Source organism: Protopterus annectens, chromosome 8.part0 (genome assembly GCF_019279795.1).
Source record: "Protopterus annectens isolate FY-2018-M chromosome 8.part0, PAN1.0, whole genome shotgun sequence".
NCBI lineage: Eukaryota > Metazoa > Chordata > Ceratodontiformes > Protopteridae > Protopterus > Protopterus annectens.
This window is the reverse complement of record NC_056741.1, coordinates 1577812554-1577831940: the sequence shown is the minus strand read 5'-3', so window position 1 is coordinate 1577831940 and position 19387 is coordinate 1577812554.

The following is a 19387-nucleotide window of genomic DNA, read 5'->3' as shown; positions in this document are numbered from 1 at the left end:
TCATAGATTCAGAAAACATTTTTTTTATATTGCCCCTGCCCCATTTTAATCTCATTCCATTAAATCAAAGGAATGAGTGAAGCATTTCTACCTATACCTAGGCTTGTACTTCTGAAGGAGTACCTCTACTTTTACTGAGGGTGTGTTCCTATTGCTGGTCCTTGAAAAGAGAGTCATCAGATAACATTAAGGCAGCTAAGTCTGCAGTGCAGTGACTCTGTTCCCTTAAGGAAGGGGTGGAGGCAACCATGACTCAGGTTTCATTTTCTTTTCCTAGTGAGGCCGGATTTTATCTGAACTGCTAATCAAAGCCTGGCCATTAGAAGTAAATGCCCAAAATGTATTTATTTATTTAACATTTGTTTAACGGGAAAGTCCGACTTGGAACAAAGCTAATTTTCAGCAGAGGCCCAGGGAGAAACACTCCAGACACATTTCTTTGTAACCAACACCTGTCCTACTAAGCTGGTTAAAATAATTATCCCCAGAATCAAATGTAAGTTTTGTTGTGCATGCCACAGTTTCATTTGTTTAATTGCAGTTCTAAACAAATCTAATATGGAATTCCAAGAGTTGTTGTGTCCTTCGGCTTTTCCCGGTTAGGGTTCGCCACAGCAGAACTCCAGTCCACTAATGATTGGCAGTAGATTTTTACATGCCGAGTTGCCAGCCCTGACGCACAACCTTCAGTGAAGGTACGCCCATTCACGCATGTCTCCACACAGAAGACACTCTAGCTGAGAATTGAACAGGACAGCATCTTACTGTGAGGTGACAACGCTACCGCAGCACCACCACTGGAATTCCAAGAGTACTTAATGTAAACTGCATTTTTTGCAAAGAACAGATTGCTTTAAGTAAAGCACATATTATAAATACTTTAGACAAGCCAAAAGTTAGGTATGAGTAACTTTTCAAATATGAATCCTCATAAATGTTCCTTACCTTCTACAAACCTAAATACTTATGCAGCTTAATCCAGTAACCAGACCTACTCTTCTAAAATCTAAAATCTGCTGTGCTTTGCAGTTTAGCATACATACAAAGAAAATGCATCCTCTTTTGCCCAAGGTATTAGTCATTTTCCAATTTGAAACGGTATATAACCTGGCTTCCATGGTCAGAAGTAAAGTACACTCCTGTATCCACTACAGCAAGCAATGACAATTACAGAACCAAGATGGTCTGTGGTCAATGACTCGAATGTTTATTGACTGAGTCAGTGATTTAGTTAAACAGATATGCACACAAACACACACACACACACACACACACACACACACACACACACACACACACACACACACACACACACACACACACACATACACACACACACACATGGGTTGCCATTCAATCTGAATAGAATCAATCAGAGAATATCTTGTGAAACAGGCTCAGCTGCACCCATGGCCAATCAAAAAGTACAGATAGCTCTGTATGTGAAATCTCAGAATAGTGTGGATTGAGAATATGCCCTTTACCTGACATTATGCGATCTCTGAGTTGGTATACACAACACTTTAATGTCAGGGCTTGCAGAGGGTTTGTTCCCCTCCAAAACATGCTGTTTTATGAATCATGTTTGTGTTTGTTAAAAGCAGCAGCCCTATTGCTGTCTGCCCTTTATGATTTTTTCTTGTATTAAGATACAGTCTGAATGGTAGTTTACTATTAGGGGACATGATCTTTTTTTTTTTTTTTTTATTAATATCGTATAACTGACTCAGTTAACCTAGCTGCTGCATTTTAACAGTATCAGTAGCACAGAATATTTGCTTCAGAGAACATGGCACATCTCTTCCAAAAGTTTTAAATTTTGAAGCTAACAGTTCAGTTTTAAACATTGTGTCATTAACCAACAAGCGCTCTACTAACGTTAATAGTTCATCAATGTTCATATATTACTAAGCAGTGTTCTTTTAAATGTCTAGTGGTAAAAGTTGTAAGAGTTTTCATTTTACTACTGCATTTTAGAATCTTTGTGCAGTTTGCTTGGTGCCTGCTCTCTATAGTGGGATACCACTCAAATCCTACCAATTAGGATTCCAGGTCTTATGGTAATTTATTTATTTATTTTTTCATGGCAGGCAGATTGTTGGGTGAAGAACAACATGATATAGGTTAAAGGGTCATCTGTTTGATATTTGAATAGACTCCTAAATTATGAATGAAAAGTGAGTCTAAGACAAAATCTTCCATATTATGAATATAGAGGTTCTGAATTGTAAGGTGAGACTAGACGCAGCCATGTATAAGTTGTATACTGCATGTAACTAACCTCTCAGTGTATTAAGTTTTTCACTGTGTTGACCAAATTAAGCAGGCCTACTGAAGGTGTAAATTTTTTATAGGCCCCTATTTCTGGGCATTCAGTTTATTCTTCTGGATTGCTGACCATCTTTGTCTAGCCAAATGTTATGGTAGCTATTTCTGATAAGCAGGAGACCATTGATTGGTTGGTTGGTTGTTTGGATTACCTTTGGGTTAGGGATGTCTTCTGCAATAAATGAGTGAAGAAAGCTCCACAGATGCTATACTTCTGCATGTACAGCCTGTTAAAGAGAAAGATCTACGTATGATAGAAATAGTACAAAGTGTACTAAGGGAAATGAAGTCAGGGAAAACATCAGGTTTAGATAAAGTCACAGCAGATATGATCACGATATTGGGTGCATTAGAAACAGCTCCTAATGGTACTTATCACATTATGAAGGCAGACACATAATCCTTATGATTGGAGAATAAGCATTTTAGTGCCAGTGTACAAGAACAAAGGGGTACTTAAAACTGCAGGCAGCACAGTGGTATCAAATGCCTGCTATATTGCATGAAAGTATTAGCAAGTATGATGGATATATGAAAACGCAAAGTGGTGAAAAATTAGATGAGAGGTGAACAGTTTGGGTTTAGATATGATGTTTGCAATGATACAAATAGTGGAGAAGAAGTTGGAGATGAAAAGTATCCAAAGGGGCATTCTTAGACATGAAGAAATTGTGTAACAGGGTCTCAATTAAGATGATTTGGGCAGTCCAAAAATGGTTCAAAGTCCCAGAAACACTAGTATAATTAGTGCATGCTATGTACAATAACCTAATAACACAGACGGAAACTGTGTTCAGATTCGCAGAAGGGGTTTGAGTAAATATCATGGTTCAGCTATGAGCTCATGCCTCTTCATATATGTGATGGACCACATTGGCAAGAACAGGTCAGAGGGGACTGATCAACAACACTGCTGAATGCAGATGATGTGGCATTACATACAAACCCTGAACAGGAACTTCAGCAAATAACTGGGCTCTGGAATGCAAAACTGAGGCATGTAGGATGAAATTTAGTACAATCAAGACTGTGGCCAAAGCAGTAAATGGAGTAAATCAGAAGCTGCAGTAAATTCAAATAGAGAGGAAACAGTGGAGCAGGCATGCAGTTTCAAGTATCTGACAGGTGTGATTGAGGAGAAGGGAAATCTGAATGAGGAAGTCAAAGCTAAAATAACAGGTGCATTTTGCACAACATGTCATAGGTAATGTTTGATAGTAAACTGACAAAGAATGTGAAAAGTAAGGGGTAGAGAACAATGCTTGACCAGTTCTTTGGCACAGTATAGAAAGCTAGACAGCGAAAGCAAAGCAACTAAAGAAGCCTGAAGTGATAGAAATGAAGTGCCTGAGATGGGCAACAGGATGAAGTCTATAGGAAACATGAAGAAATGATAATATCAAAGTGGAAATTAGAGTTGTCCCAATTGCAAAGGTCAAAGACTGCAGATTACAGAGGTCTGAGCATGTGCAAGAAAAAAAAATGATTTGTTAAAGCAGATATGGGAAAGACAGGAGGAAAGCAAGAGGAGGCAAAGATATCCAGCCAAGAGATTGTTAGGCTGTGTGAAAGAAGACCTGTGACAGTAAGGGATGACAGTAGTAGAAGGGAGATAGTGGCTATGAATCAAGAGACATGCCAACATTTGACATAATACCCCAACTGCATGTAAAAATGGTAACAAGGGTTGAATAATGATGGTGATGATGATGATGATGATGATGGCTTCCCTAATTGTCTCTTGACAAAGAAAGGATTATTAAAGCCCATTTTTTCAGTATGTCAGACCTCACATCCTAGACCAGAAGTTTGAGACTTGGATAGGCAGCAGTTTCTGTTGGCTTTCCAACCAAGTTACATAAGCGCCCTGTATCACAATACTTGTCCTTACACAAGGAAGTCTTTCTTTCTATTGTCCTGAAAAGCAGCCTTGATTTCTGTGCTCTTGAAGTCTAATAGATTATGGTTGATCTTGTGAGCCACTGTGCCACATAGTTTTACATACAGATTATAAACTTGATATGCATGTTTGCATGGATATGATTATGCTACTGACAGGAGGATGGCTGTACAAGTACCTATTGTTAGATATATATATATTTAGACATTTATAACAGTGCATGTATACATCTGCTTGCTAGAATATGTGTAGGAAAATATAGCTAGTTAAATGCATGTGCACTTCTCTTTGCAAGAATATATGTAAAAAAATATAATCACTTAAATGCATGTACATTTTTGTTTGCTAGCATGTATATATTGGAGGGTTAGGCTGTTTTTAGCTGAGAAGCAAAAAGGCATCCAGCTGTACGTAACATGAATGTTCAGTTGTTTGATACAACTTTAAGGAAAGCACTCATAATAAAAAGTCTTTCGGCTTTTCCTGGTTAGGGTTCGCCACAACGGAACTCCGGTCCACTAATGATTGGCTTGGCAGTGGATTTTACAGTGCTGAGTTGCCAGTGTGATGCCCAACCTTCAAAGAAGGTACACCCATTCATGCACGCACCTACCCACATGTCTTTAGATCTCACTTGACTGCGTGGAGGACATGCAGACTCCATACAGAAGGCACTCCAGCCAAGAACCGAACAGGAGAACCTCTTGCTCTGAGGTGACATTGCTAACCACTGCACCACTGCGGCTACTGAGGAAAGCACTCATAATGATTGTGAAAAACTGAAAGGCTGCCAGCCCAGCTAGATCGAATTTTGTAGATAATTCTATGTCATTGTAAATATTAATAAAATCCACTGGTTGTTTCACAAATGTAAAGAAAATTGTGTTAAATGTTGAACTTCAAATATGTAGCCACAGTGCACTCTGCCGGAAGAAAACTAATAAGTAAAGCATTTTATGACTGATCTCAAAGCTCAGAGATGGAATGTCTGGACTAAGGAATTCTGTCTATTGTTTTGAGACCAGAATTAATTGCTAGATTTTACATGTATAATTTCTTTTTCTGCTGTGGGTTCCTGGCAGCTGCAAGATCAAAGATATGTTATTTCTATACCATCACTTTGTTTTATATTAGTGTATAGGCTGACTACATCTATCATTATAAAAAACATGCTCTGTTTACTTTATCCAGAAAATCAAAACTGTCTTTGATATACGAAGGTAATTGTATCACCTTTTTTAACAAAAATTGATGCAAAAAACATCCCAAATTATGGGTTACCTAATTGCAAGCAGATAAAATGGGATGACCTGGAGGGTTAACCTTGCTTTTAAGTATTTTAGGCACACAAAAAAACTTTGCCAAATCACTGCTTTTATTTAAGAACATATTTTTAGCATCTTCATGACTAAAATAATTTAGTCTAACCCGTTTATGTATTAATTCTTCATAGTCCTTAAACATCTCCAGATAAGTTAAGAAACCAACTTTATCATAGAATTTGTCATTTTCTACATGCTGTAAATACATATTTACATATTGTGTGTAATGCATTATTACTAGTTACCCCCCCCCCCCTTATCTGCAGGCTTTCCTTTCTGTCCCTTAAAATTTTTAAAGTGACCCATTCTTTTTGTGTCATATTATATTGAATTTCACTTCTAAAAATCGTATTGCACTCTTGTTCTATCGCATAATTTAACATATGATGAAACATTTCAATTTTATCACACTTGAAAGGAGGCATAGATTTTCTTTTATAACAAACACCACCAGTATCAAAATTGCATTCTAAGTCAGAATTACAAAAAAAAAAAAACTCTCTTCATTACTTACAGCATCTACACAACTTACATTGTTCACATCTACTTCTAAACTTTTTGTTTGATTTCCATAGATATCTCTTAAATATAACTTGCAAACAAAATTAAATACTCCCCCCTTTAACTCATACATTCTGGGATGTGACATTGGAATAAATTTCAAACCCCCATGTAAAACATTTTTTCTTCATCACTAATAATGCATTCAGACAAATTTACAATGTATTCAAAACCACTCACATTTATGTTATTAGAAAGTCCCATTTTATTACATCTGTTTCCCCCATTTGTTGGTTCGGGGATTATATTCAGCACCACTCTATTGATCCTGCCACCTTTGCTTCTTATTCCCTTGTAGTAACCCCGGTTGGTCAATAAAATATCTGTTAAGATACCCTGGATTCTGTCCCTTTGGGAGCCGTGGGTAGTCTTCCCATTCTTCCCCTTCACCTTCCACTGATGAGGCTGCACTTTCAGCCGATGTATAATGATTCACAGATCATTCAGTTACCTCCTTCCCCTCCTGGAACCTAACATGCTGATTTTTTTTTAGTTTTGGAAGAAGAAGAAACAAATGCTCGTTTGCATTTGTAATCCTGAATGTCTCTCAACAGTTTTTTTCTTTTTGCGATCAATGAGCTCTTTTTCATAGGTCAACAATTTGTCACTGGCACTCTGCAGGTAGCTTTCAAAGGCTTCCTGACTGATTTTTCTTGCAATATTTGAACAAGCGTGTTTAATTTCAGATTTCAGCTTTGCCCTCTTCAGCAAGTCTCTCTCCATCAAAATGTTGACCCACTCAGCACTACATCTGTGCGTTGCTGCCACCCAGCATTCATGAAATGCTATGTCAGCTTCACTGGTCAAATCAAATGGTGTAGAGGGATTATGGAAGGCTCTTAAGCCTCTAGGTGTTATATCTAGTTCTTGATATCTGTTGAGACTCTGTAAGTTTTAAAAAAACAGACGTCTCATTAAAAATCAGTCTCTCTGCTTGTTCTAATAAATCTTGTACTTCAGGTATTACAGAAACAATTGTTCTCTTACCCACTGTTGAGAATGGATTCACTGACCGTTTCTGCCTGTTCTCATCCTACCTGCAGTATATACTTGCAGTAGACTCTGGATTAGGAGCAGAACCATCATTGTCATGGGTTAATAAACCCTGACCCTCCCCTTCTCTTGGCTGGGAGGAACCAAAAAGAAGTTTTCCAAAGTTCTTTGACTGGAATCCATTTCCAATTCTCTAAACAGTGTTGGCAGTCTCACAAACAATTCAGTGGCCATAAATATGAGAATGAGAAAGTGCTACACCTGGAAGCTGAGGAGAAAGAAAGGCAGAGGCAGCACGAAAAGGAGAGGTTGACTCTTCGCCAGAGTCATGGAGGTAATGGGGAAGTGAGTAACTGGACCCCAGAAGCACAAAAGGTCAGTACATTTCTTTCACAGTTTACAGAGGGGGACAATTTTGATAGTTTAATTCATATGTTTGAGACAGTATGTAAACAATATGATGATTATTTATTAAGAAAATGAAAGATTATGTAAATTGATGGAAGAAGTGGAAAAATTAAACAACATTATTGTTATTGGTTTGTTGTTTGTACAATGGGAGAAACTGTACATAAAGCAGTTTAATTTGGCTTACAATAAAGCTCAAATTATTTATTTCGAGAAGTGTAAAAAGTTAAGGAGGGATGCTGAACACTACAAGTACAATGCTGTTTACCCCTGGAAGGAAAGTAAGGCTAGATATGACAAAGCAAATAAGATACACGAAACTAGTAGGAATCAGAGATTTAACCAAGAGGCATATCAGGAGGATTGGAGGTGGAAACAGAACAGGCAATATTGGACACAGGGACAGAATGTAGACCAGAACTGGAAGGAGAACATGAGACAGTGGTAGCCCTGAATATCTCTATAGGGGCAACTTTAGAAATAATTTCTGAGGGTATAGTTAATTGCACGGACAATTTCAAAATCTACAACTATACTAATTTGGTACTAGGTAGGGACCATTTTAAATTATTAATATCTAAGGGTCATCATCATCTTCTTTCGGTTGTTCCCGTTAGGGGTCGCCACAGCAGATCACCTGTTTCCATTTCTTCCTGTCCTCTGCATCTTGCTCTGTCACACCAACCACCTGCATGTCCTCTCTTACCACATCCATAAACCTCATCTTAGGCCTTCCTCTTTTCCTGTTACCTGGTAGCTTCATCCTTAGCATCTTTTTCCCAATATACTCAGCATCCCTCCTCAGCACATGTCCAAACCAATGTAATCTTGCCTCTCTGGCTTTGTCTTCAAACCTTCCAACCTGTGCTGACCTTCTAATATACTTATTCCAAATCCTGTCCAACCTCGTCACACCCAGTGCAAATCTTAACATCTTTAACTCTGCCACATTATCTATTAATATTATTATCTAAGAGTATGAAATATATACCAAGAACTAGATTTCATTTAGTTGACTCTTTAACAGAGATTAAGTTATTTCTTAGAAAAATAAATTTGGCAATAATGTTTCATAATAGATCTTTACCAGATTTGTAAAGGAGGGTTAAAGAAAAAAAGTACTTACGTCCCACCCACCTAACCTAGTGTAGCTGTATATGAAAAATTAGTTACTAGGGAAGTATATTGATTAGAAAATAATATAAGATATAAGAAAATACAGTGTAATTTATCTGATAATGAAATAAGAACCTTAGAGCAACTCAGAAATGACCATAACATCAGGGTTATGAAGCCTGTCAAAGGTGTGGGGGGATTATATATGACACTTTAGATTACACTACAGAAATGTGTGAAATACTCCAGGAATCTGGTAACTATGAAAATTTGTCCATTAATGAAATATATATAGGATACAAATGGATTGACATGTATTTAGAAGAATTTCTTCTGGACAATCGTATTACTTTGGACACATATAATTTTTTAAAAGTTGAGTATCCCACTTTGGCAACAACAGTGGGAATACCGAAGGTCCATAAGAATATTATTGATTCCCCCTTTCGTCCCATTGTTTCAGGTAGTCACTCCAAAACTTTCCCTTTAGGAATAGCCATTGACAAATGGCTTAAGCATACATATGGGAAAATCCTACACCTGATAAAGGACTCATGGGTCTTTTTAGGTAGTCTTACTCCTAGTTTGTGGAAAGAAGGACTCATTTTTATTATCACAGATGTAATAGATTTGTTTTCATGTATACCTAAACAACAAGGGTTAGAAGGATTTTGCAACAGTGTCAGGCAATACACTAATCTGGATTGGGACTGTGTAAGTCTAATAATGGAATGTATGACAATTGTACTTGAACGTAATTATATTTACTTTGAGGGTGAATATTATTGACAGACTAGAGGGGTGACGGGGCCGGCTTGTGCCCCCATGTTCGCCAGCTTGGTTATGTTGGATTGGGAGAACACTTTCATTTTCAAGAGTGAGTATTATAAGTACATTCAGTATTATTCCAGATTTTTGGACACCATTTTTATTTTATGGGATGGTCCACTAGACAGTATAGATCATTTTATGGATTTTTAAATAGCATAAGTACATTCTTAAAATTTACATATTCCTGCAATACAGATGGTATAGCATATTTGGATACTTTTATATCTAATGCATCCAACGGCTTTAAATCTCGTATTTATAGGAAAAACACTTTTTCTAATAGCTATTTAGAGTACTCAAGTCATCACCCTAGAAAAATGGTGAAAAACATATTTAAAGGGCAGTGTATAAGGGCTGCCAGAATGACATCCTTATATTCCGACATGGTTGAAGAAATAGACATTATAAGTTCCCTTTTCAGTTTGAGGGAGTATCCCATAAACATCTTGGAAGATGTTAAGAAATATGTTATAAGTGAATGGGGGAGGAGATATCCACACATTCTAGCTAAGGAATTGACTAAAAATGTTGATACAGCTTCAGATAATACATCAATACATTTTAATTGGGTCTGTATTTTGGAATATACCCCCATGTGAACCAGATAAAACAGATTCTTTGTAGAAATTGGAACATACTTATGGCGGGCAATGAAATAAGAAACATTGTGGGAGATACTCCATTATTTGTCTGCAAAATGGGTAGTAATATCAAGAAAAATTTAGAGAGGGGCAATACTGTAAGGGCAATGAGTGAACAGAATAAATACACTAGGTGGTGTGGGAGTTGTAGGCAGTGTCAGGCTATTTTAGAGGATGGGGGTGTTACCTTGGAAAACATTAATAGGACCAAGGTTATTTTTAAGCAAGGGAATTGTAACTCTAAATACATAATATATATGGCTACGTGCATGACCTGTCCTGGTTTCTACATAGGCAAAATGGAGAAGTTATTTAAAAAAAGAATTTACGACCATTTATACAATATTAGAAAGAAGGACAATAATAATGCCTTATACAGACGTGTACAAACATGGGGACAGTCATTTTTTTAAGTTCACCATCTTAGAGCAGGTTAGGCTAGTACAAAAGGGAGGAATTATAAGGCACTATTAAGACAAATGGAAATAAAATGGCAATTATTAACTGATGCTTCAAATGAACCTGGATTAAATGATTACATTACTATCAAACCTATATTACAGTTGCAAACGTAAGATTGTAAACATATGCCCCCGGATTCATGAAGCTCGGCGCAAGTCCGGCGTAAGGCTTGCGCTGGCCGTGCGGCGTAGATGTGAAGTAGTCGCGTCATATGCATATTAATGAAGGCGCGCAGCCGCCACAGCCACGTGCATAGGAAACATGCGCGAGTGCAAGGGGCGTATCGAAGTTGCGCAGGGAGGTGTGTCAATGTCGGCTTTCAAGGAGCAACCTAAACTGCCGAATATTATATTCTGTCAGCAATAGTAATCGTACCTATCAGTGTCCATGGAGACTGAAACGTATGCAAAGCAGAGCCCCTGCGAACAGAAAATGAAGACTCAAACACAAATGCACGGTAGGGAATAACGGGTCCCTACCCATGAACAAATGACAGGAAAACCATGTGCCTGTAGTCCAACGTAGTGTTGATAGCTATACCATGTGGAAGTGAAATGTATCAGATGTTAGCGCGCCACCAGTAGGTACGTCCAGTCCACCGGAGAGGGTCACCAGCCGACCCATAATTTGAGGGAGGGAACATAGCTGTGCAGATGTGTCCATAACAAAATACACGAGGAGAAATGTAGATATAGGTAGTGACCATATGTCTGAAACATATCCCACAAGCCATGTAATAGTCACATACAAAAGGTATGTCCGTATTTCACATACCAAATGTGATAGGAAATGGCATACGCATGTAAACAAAACAGAAGGAGAATATAAACGAGCCATAACAACACGGACACATGTAGGCCAAAAGGAACAGTATGATCTGTAAAGTCGACCAATATTACCACCTGTCCCACTTTGCGAGCGACAGTCCCTCTGTGGGCAGATGTGTCCTGACACAAACATGTAAAACTGGCAAATGTCCAGAAAATATAGGACATATTACTCCGTAGATGTCATGCAATAGTTGCATTAAACATATTTCACTGGACGTATAATACATAAATGTCATAACAAACAGAATAAGATACCGAAATGCTACAAGAAAAAGCTTAGATATAGGCAAGAATTGTAAGTTCTATCTGCCGAACTGACTGTGGGTATGTGTTGGCCTGTAAAATATGCTGTGTTCACCGCAACTGTCACAGTAGGGTTGCCACCCTTACAAATGTCCAAAGTGGGACATGTTTGGTACAGACATCAGACTGTACAGGCTGACACATACCCACGGCCAGTACAAAGGACAGAACATAACTGTTCTGCCTACAGAAACGCGTATTCCTGTAGCATTTTAGTTGCTTATTCTGTTTCTCATAACAGTCAGGTATTTCAGATACAGAATTAACTGTTTAATGCAACTATCACATAAAATATAAGAAATATGTTTGTCCTAAAATCTCAGGACATTTGCCATGTTGACAATTACATGTCAGGACACAACTGCCCAAAGAGGGACTGTCCCTCGCAAAGTGGGACAGGTGGTAACTAGATGTCACACTGTGGCCAATTGAAAAGGTGGAAAGACAACCGTTGACTGTGGGGAGGCAATGTCCACAACAGTCGGACATGTGTAAGGAATAGCTTGGACATAGGAAAAGGTACCATCCTACCAATGAGTAGAACAGGCTGGCAAAATCCGGAAGGCAGCTGTATAATCCGAACGTGTATGTGACTCAGTCGAACGGGTAGTACCCGGATACACCAATTAAGTAATGAAAGTGAAGTAAGGGCATGTACCTATGTGTGTGAGGTATAGCATGTGGAAAGCAAACAAGGCAGGGTAGTCCACACAACCATAAAGGTACCTGACACATGTAGGGTAGTCAATGTGTAACTCTGGCCGTGTCATGGGCCAACAACCAAAGTAGTGCTCTATGGGGTGTGAGTAATTAGCATGTGAGGGGTGTGTGTTTAATGGTAAATTCCTCAAAGGCGATACTTGTGTCGTATGCAGAAAAGGTGAACCGGAGGTGTATGAGGGGGCAGCAGGTGAAGTGGAAAGAAACACAACCTCATGTAGAAACATCTGCAAGACAAGCAGACAGGCCATAGTGTAGAACACGATCCCACAAACCGTGCACCGTGACATACCCACAGATGGGTCCTGATGGAACTGGCCATAACAAACGCAACAAACCTGGATGCATAATAGCCTACCCAGCATACCCTTCACAACACACAACCTGCCACCATACCAGAACATCCACCAAATCCAGCCGTACTTGGTCCACTGGTTTGTTGCAGAAACAGCTACACACAGTGACCCCTACGCATATGTAGTAGGTATTGTCACCCTAGGCAGTGTCAGGATTGCAAACCATGTATCCCCTGCAGATAAAACCCCCTGCACGTTTTCGTGCAGCCACAAAAATCTTCGTTATCTAACTTGTTTTGGTTTTGACCAATTTTTGTTATATCCCTCACAGGATGACCAACTTGTGTAAATAGTAGAATGGGTATGACGACATGATGTCCAATCCAGTAGATATTTGGACACAAGTCAGAACGTGCAGTGGAGGTCCATGACACTGTCCAGCCCTAAGTGGGCATGCATAACCTACCACCCAGGATAAAATACCTTCCCGTGATGCACGTGTCCAGACACGAATAGGAGGGAGAATATAATGCACACATTTGCAAAGTGGAAAACGGCATGAGGGCAAGGAAGACACTACGTAAACAGGTCAACCCTGATCAAGTGTGAGGGACACTGACTGTGTGCAGTCGTGACTGACCATACCTGTCAACCTGTGTGAGCAAGATATCTGGACAGAGCCGTGAATATAAGTGAGACAAAGGTCCAAAATCAGGGACAATCTGTAAACATATCTCTTAGAAACATAGAATTTGATAGAATAACAGTTTGCACATTGGCATTAATGTCTGGAGTAGGAAGTCTGAAACCCAACTGTCTGTCAGCACGTTCCGACTGCAGTCTTTAATGCTGAGCTACTGCTGTGCCAGAACACAACAGCATATTACAGAGGTCCATGCCATACCACTCAACTGTCCGGATATTCGCAGAATGACTAGGGTTACCACCTGTCCCACTTTGCGAGTAACAATCCCTCTGTAGGCAGTTGTGTCCTGTGAAAAAAATCAAGGCATAGCAAATGTCCTGAGAGTTTATTTCCTAATTTACTTTAATAGTCGCATAAAACGGTTATGTTATATATGAATCCTCAATATGTTATGTGAAGTAGCATAAGCAATTCAAATGTTACTAGAATAAGCTATTATATGTACAAAAAAGGTTAAAGTTCAGTACTATGCATGGCTGAAGGTATGGTTTGTCGTGGAAAATCAGACATCTGTACAGAACATGTCCCACTTTGGGCAGTCGAAAAGGTGGCAACCCTAAGAATGACCACAGGTTCGCCCCATAGTGTTGGTGTGTGCCTCCACCAATCTGCACCAGTGTGGTAAATAGCTGAGGATTGATGTCACTAAATAATGAGAAATATCCTGAGTATAAGACTCCACAACCTGCAGAAAATTCATGCTAATGCAAAACCTAGCATTCTATCAACATTCTCAGCTTGTAAGAGCAATCGTTAAAATGTGTTCCTAATTGTCCCCCCATCGTGTAGGTTTTGCGCAGATTCAGTGCTCTAAGAGGTTGAGAGGTATGGTCCGTACATATTTACAGGAACAGCCCTTCATACTTGTGTAATGTACAACTGCATACCTGTAGTCACTTCATGTCCAAAAATAATAATCCCCGTATGACTGTATACAGGTAATAGTCAAATGTGAATGGGAACACCCCTCACTGTGGAGTATGGACTGTAACAACCCCACTCATAATATGTAATGCCAACAGAATAAGCTGCTGACAGGTGCCCAAACACCTGTGTCTATAAACACAGGTAAAACTTAAAAATAGGGAGATAATCCCTGTCCATATGCCTCGTCTGACATTTGACCTTGGCCAGGGAAGTTCCGTTCACCAGGTGGACAAGCCGAAACCAAGATAACTACATGAACACCCTGACAATCAAAGACCTGTATGTGGCTGGACTATATTCCTTGGTTTTCTGCATATCCTCGGAGTGATTAACAATGCAGCCGGAATCCACAGCAGTAGGCAATAGGGAATATGTAATATGTAGTACCGCCTTTTTCCCAGCAGGAGAATGGATGCCTGTGTCGTAGGTGAAGCGGTGAGGCATATGTTGATGTAGCTAAGTACTATGGGTATGCATATCAATGAGGGAGAACACCAATAGAATAGTGGTTCCGGTATCCGGCCAACGTGAATGCAGTCCCGGTTGACCTATGACCACTGCACATATAACTTGAAAGTGTAATGAAAGCGTTCATGCAGTACACACATTTAAATATGTAAAGGTGAACGTGTGTTTCACAGTAGTCCATAAACTGGAATACAGATATGTAACTGTTACGGTCAGAATTATGAAAGTTCACGGAAGCACAATTATCTATGAAACATATGTAACCCACAATAAGGATATGCAAGTGTGCCTGCGCATGTGTAATCCACACACAGAATAGAAAATGAATGGTGTTTTCCCCACGTTCTATGTACATGGCTCATACCTGTTAAACCCGTAAAGTACGAAACCGGACAAAGTCATGACAACAACTGGTACAAATAGGGACAATCCCCAGATATTGCCCTAACAAACATAGAAAGTGGATAGAATAACAGGTGTGTCACTAGCATGGATTCTCTGAAGGGTATGAAGTCGTAACCCGAAATGTTTGTCATTATTTACCAACATCAGTCTTTAATGATATGCCACTAACTTGCCAGATAGACACAAGGATATGAAAAACAGATCAAATATAAGAGGCAAACAGTTGTACATGCAGCGGAAATCTGTACAGTTGAAAGGTATGACATGGAGATATATATACACATATATCCACAGACATAATCCAAAGCAAATGACGGGATGAGGAATGTACAGACATATGTATATATGTAAATATATGGGTCTACTTTCATACACCGAACGTACGAATCACCGACACACACATCCCCGACCCCAAACAACCGACAACACACCACACCGACACCGCAACATACCGAACAACAAAACACCGACACAAAATACGCCAAATACACAAGCACACAACAACACATCCACTAACCTAAACCTAAACCCTAACCCTAACGTCCGACACTATCGCACACTTCACCTACCTGCACCCTAACCCTAACTCACTTACCCACCCCTAACCCAAGCACCGACACCATCGCACACTTCACCTACCTGCACCCTAACCCTAACTCACTTACCCACCCCTAACCCAAGCACCGACACCATCGCACACTTCACCTACCTGCACCCTAACCTAACTCACTTACCCACCCCTAACCCAAGCACCGACACCATCGCACACTTCACCTACCTGCACCCTAACCTAACTCACTTACCCACCCCTAACCCAAGCACCGACACCATCGCACACTTCACCTACCTGCACCCTAACCCTAACTCACTTAACCCGTCCCAAAACTACAGTCCCTCACTATCACACACTTACCTAACCCGAACCCTACCTCCGACACAAACACACACTCACCTGTCCCACAGCCTAACCCGACATCCCACAATTTCGCACACTTACCTGACCGCTCCTAACTCCGTAACTGTCGCACACTCATCATGTAACGATCGCACATTTCCCTTGTCGGTCTTTCCGCTGTCGGCGAATCTCCCAGTCGGTAAACCTACCTGTCGGTCGTTTAGTCTCCTCTTCCTGAGTGTCGGCGAATCGTCGGTTCGGTCTCCCGAAGTAGACCCAAATATATATATCTATACACACACGATACATGAATAGATATATACACAACAAACATATGTCCCTGTACATATAACACATGTACATAAATAGGTCACGGTATAGCTAATATGGCTAGACAGACAGACATGCATGAAAGGAGAATACAGCGATGGTTTCCAAACCATTGCCCGGAAAGTACCAGTGTGACAGGGCCTGCAAGTTCTACACATTAAACATGAATATAGGTGTCCTTTGCAGGACCCCAAAAATTGATCCTGTATGAAGTGCGAACCGTCATTGATGCAAAAGAAGTCACACCTGCAACTATGATATAGGTGTACATGCAACAGTAGCAGGTGCAAGGGTAATAACACATGGGTCGATTGAATGTATGACATACGAGCTGATATCCGCAGAGTGGGGAGTGCTCGGAAGTGTCCTCACACTTTATTATCGCTCACATTAAAAATGTCTAATGGGTACTGTGCAGGTGTGTCAGGTATGGGAATCATGGGTATGCAGAATTGGGCCAAGGTGTTGGTTGGCACAGATCTATTAGGTACGCCCCATGGGAGTGATCAATATACCAATGTGGGTATAGCACGCGCCTACATTCTCCAAAAAGGTGCAACCCATCTACTGGATGTTGTGTAAACCATTATGGGAAGACGTAGGGACCTATAACAGTGTCATGTAGGCGATTATCATGGATGGACACGCGTACGACCAAGATGGTAACCATACCTGTCAGAATAAGACAGCTGGACTAAGGCATAGTACACGACAGACAAATAGGGACTATATTAAATATACCTCAGACAAAGTAAGACCGTTGATAGAATAATTGCGTAGTCAGGAATACGAATGTTATGAGAGTTAGTAATCATGAAATAGAAATGTCAGTCCTGATTACCTAACCGCACAGTCCGTCATGGCTTGCCAGCAATCTACCAGAAAGGCACATTATCATGACAAATGTAACAGAATCATAGGTCAAACCTCAGGGCGTATACCCATAATGTGTACAGGTGAGAGGTATGAAGGTAACCCGTCCTAATGAAATGTACAGAACTAGTGATACTAGGTGGACAGGTGAGAAGAAAGACGTCAGGACAAATGACAAAACATGTGCAAGTCATAAGCATGTTTGTCCACAAATGTGAAATACAATGTATGGCCTGTGAAAGTCAATGTGGAAGGTTAATAGACTCAAAAGACATGTGTCCCTCAGGGTGTCATGCAGTGTCACCGATACAGTGTCCAGTCCCCCATACTGGTACTTGAGCTCTGACACTGATGGAAAGCGCAAATACCGGCGTACACATAAGGTACATGATGGAATAATTAGTGTGGATAAGCACCTGTTGGCCTGTGTGAAGAATATAACCCAGTGGGTGGGTGTGCCCTACAATAGGAATGTAATGGTAACTGGCCTGTGATGGCGCCATGTACTGTGTGTATTGGCGTAAGGAAATTGATGTCCAGTTTCAGAAACATACCTCGCAACTGTACGAATGTGCAGATGTATGCCTCATATGTGTGGTGTGTTCCTCTCACAATCTGTACCTGTCTGCCAAATAACTGAGAACTGACGTCATTAAATAATGATAAACATATGTGTTTAAGACCCAAAATCCCTCAGAAAGGTCATACTAATGCAAAACCTATAATACTGTCAACTATCTACGTTTGTAAGAGCAATATGTAGAATCTGCCCCTATCTGTCCCCCATCATGTTAGGCTTTGTAGAGATGTTTTGCACTAGGAGGTTGATAGGTATGATCAGAAACAAATACATGTCTGAGGAAACAGCATTATTGACTGCAAGATAACTCAGAAGGTATGAAAAGCGCTGCAGTAGGAAGTTCATCTGCAGGTATGTGCTGACATGTCAAATGACACAGCAGTCTACAGGAAGTACCTATAGGGTGTCACCTTTACCAATGATGACAGTGGGACATACCCACAGCCATGCATACACCACAAATAGACATAGCACACAGCAAAGCCTAGGCCATGATACACGAAGTCTCCGGCGTGTATGGATTGAGAGAGTACAGCAAGGAAAGATGACTGCCAGGCTATTCAGCAAACACCTGCAGGGGCGTGCAAGACCGCCCGTAACACGAACATTGCACGGACAATGTTGGGATTAGCAACATACCCCATTTGTATGTGTAAGCTATGCAAATGATGTAATTATAGGGTCGCCACCTTTCCAAATGGCCAAAGTGGGACATTTGTGCTACAAACATCAAATTTTGCAGGGCAAAACATACCCACGGCCAGTACAAAGGACAGAACTTCAGTTTTTTGCCTGAATAAAAGTTTATTCTTGTAGCATTTTAGTTCCTTATTCTGTTTCTTATAACATTTAGGTGTTTCAGATACAGAATAACTGTTTTATGCAACTATTACATAAAATATAGAAAATAATTTTGTCCTAAAATCTCAGGACATTTGCCATTTATTCACATTTTTTGCAGGACACAACTGCCCAAAGAGGGACTGTCCCTCGCAAAGTGAAACAAGTGGTAACCCTACTTAATTACACGATACATGAAACAGTAAGCTGTCCGTGCAAGAGCAGAGTTATGTGCAGAAATGTACCCGGATGTTATGCGACTAACGTTTTGCACGTCGCTAAACGGAGCAATGACAGCTGCAAATACAGTATGAATACAGTCGAAGAAGCATGCCAATATCCAAGTCCAAGGCCAGTGGTGGCTTTGTCCATTGGATATCAATGAACCAGTAGTTGTCCTCCCCTGATCCCTGGTGTGGAAGCGTAGCGCAGCACCACGAGAACGCGCTGCGCTTCAAAACAAGACATATGGATAATATACATACAAAATGTAGGTTTAGTTAGATGTTAGTACGCCATGCAGATGAATGGCAAGCTGGAGACAACATGGCTACTGCGTACTGGTACTTATGTATGGAAGCGCTCTGTCAGAGATGTAACGAAGCATTTGTAGGCAATGTGAGGCAAGTGAGGCTGAGGATAGTGAATCACA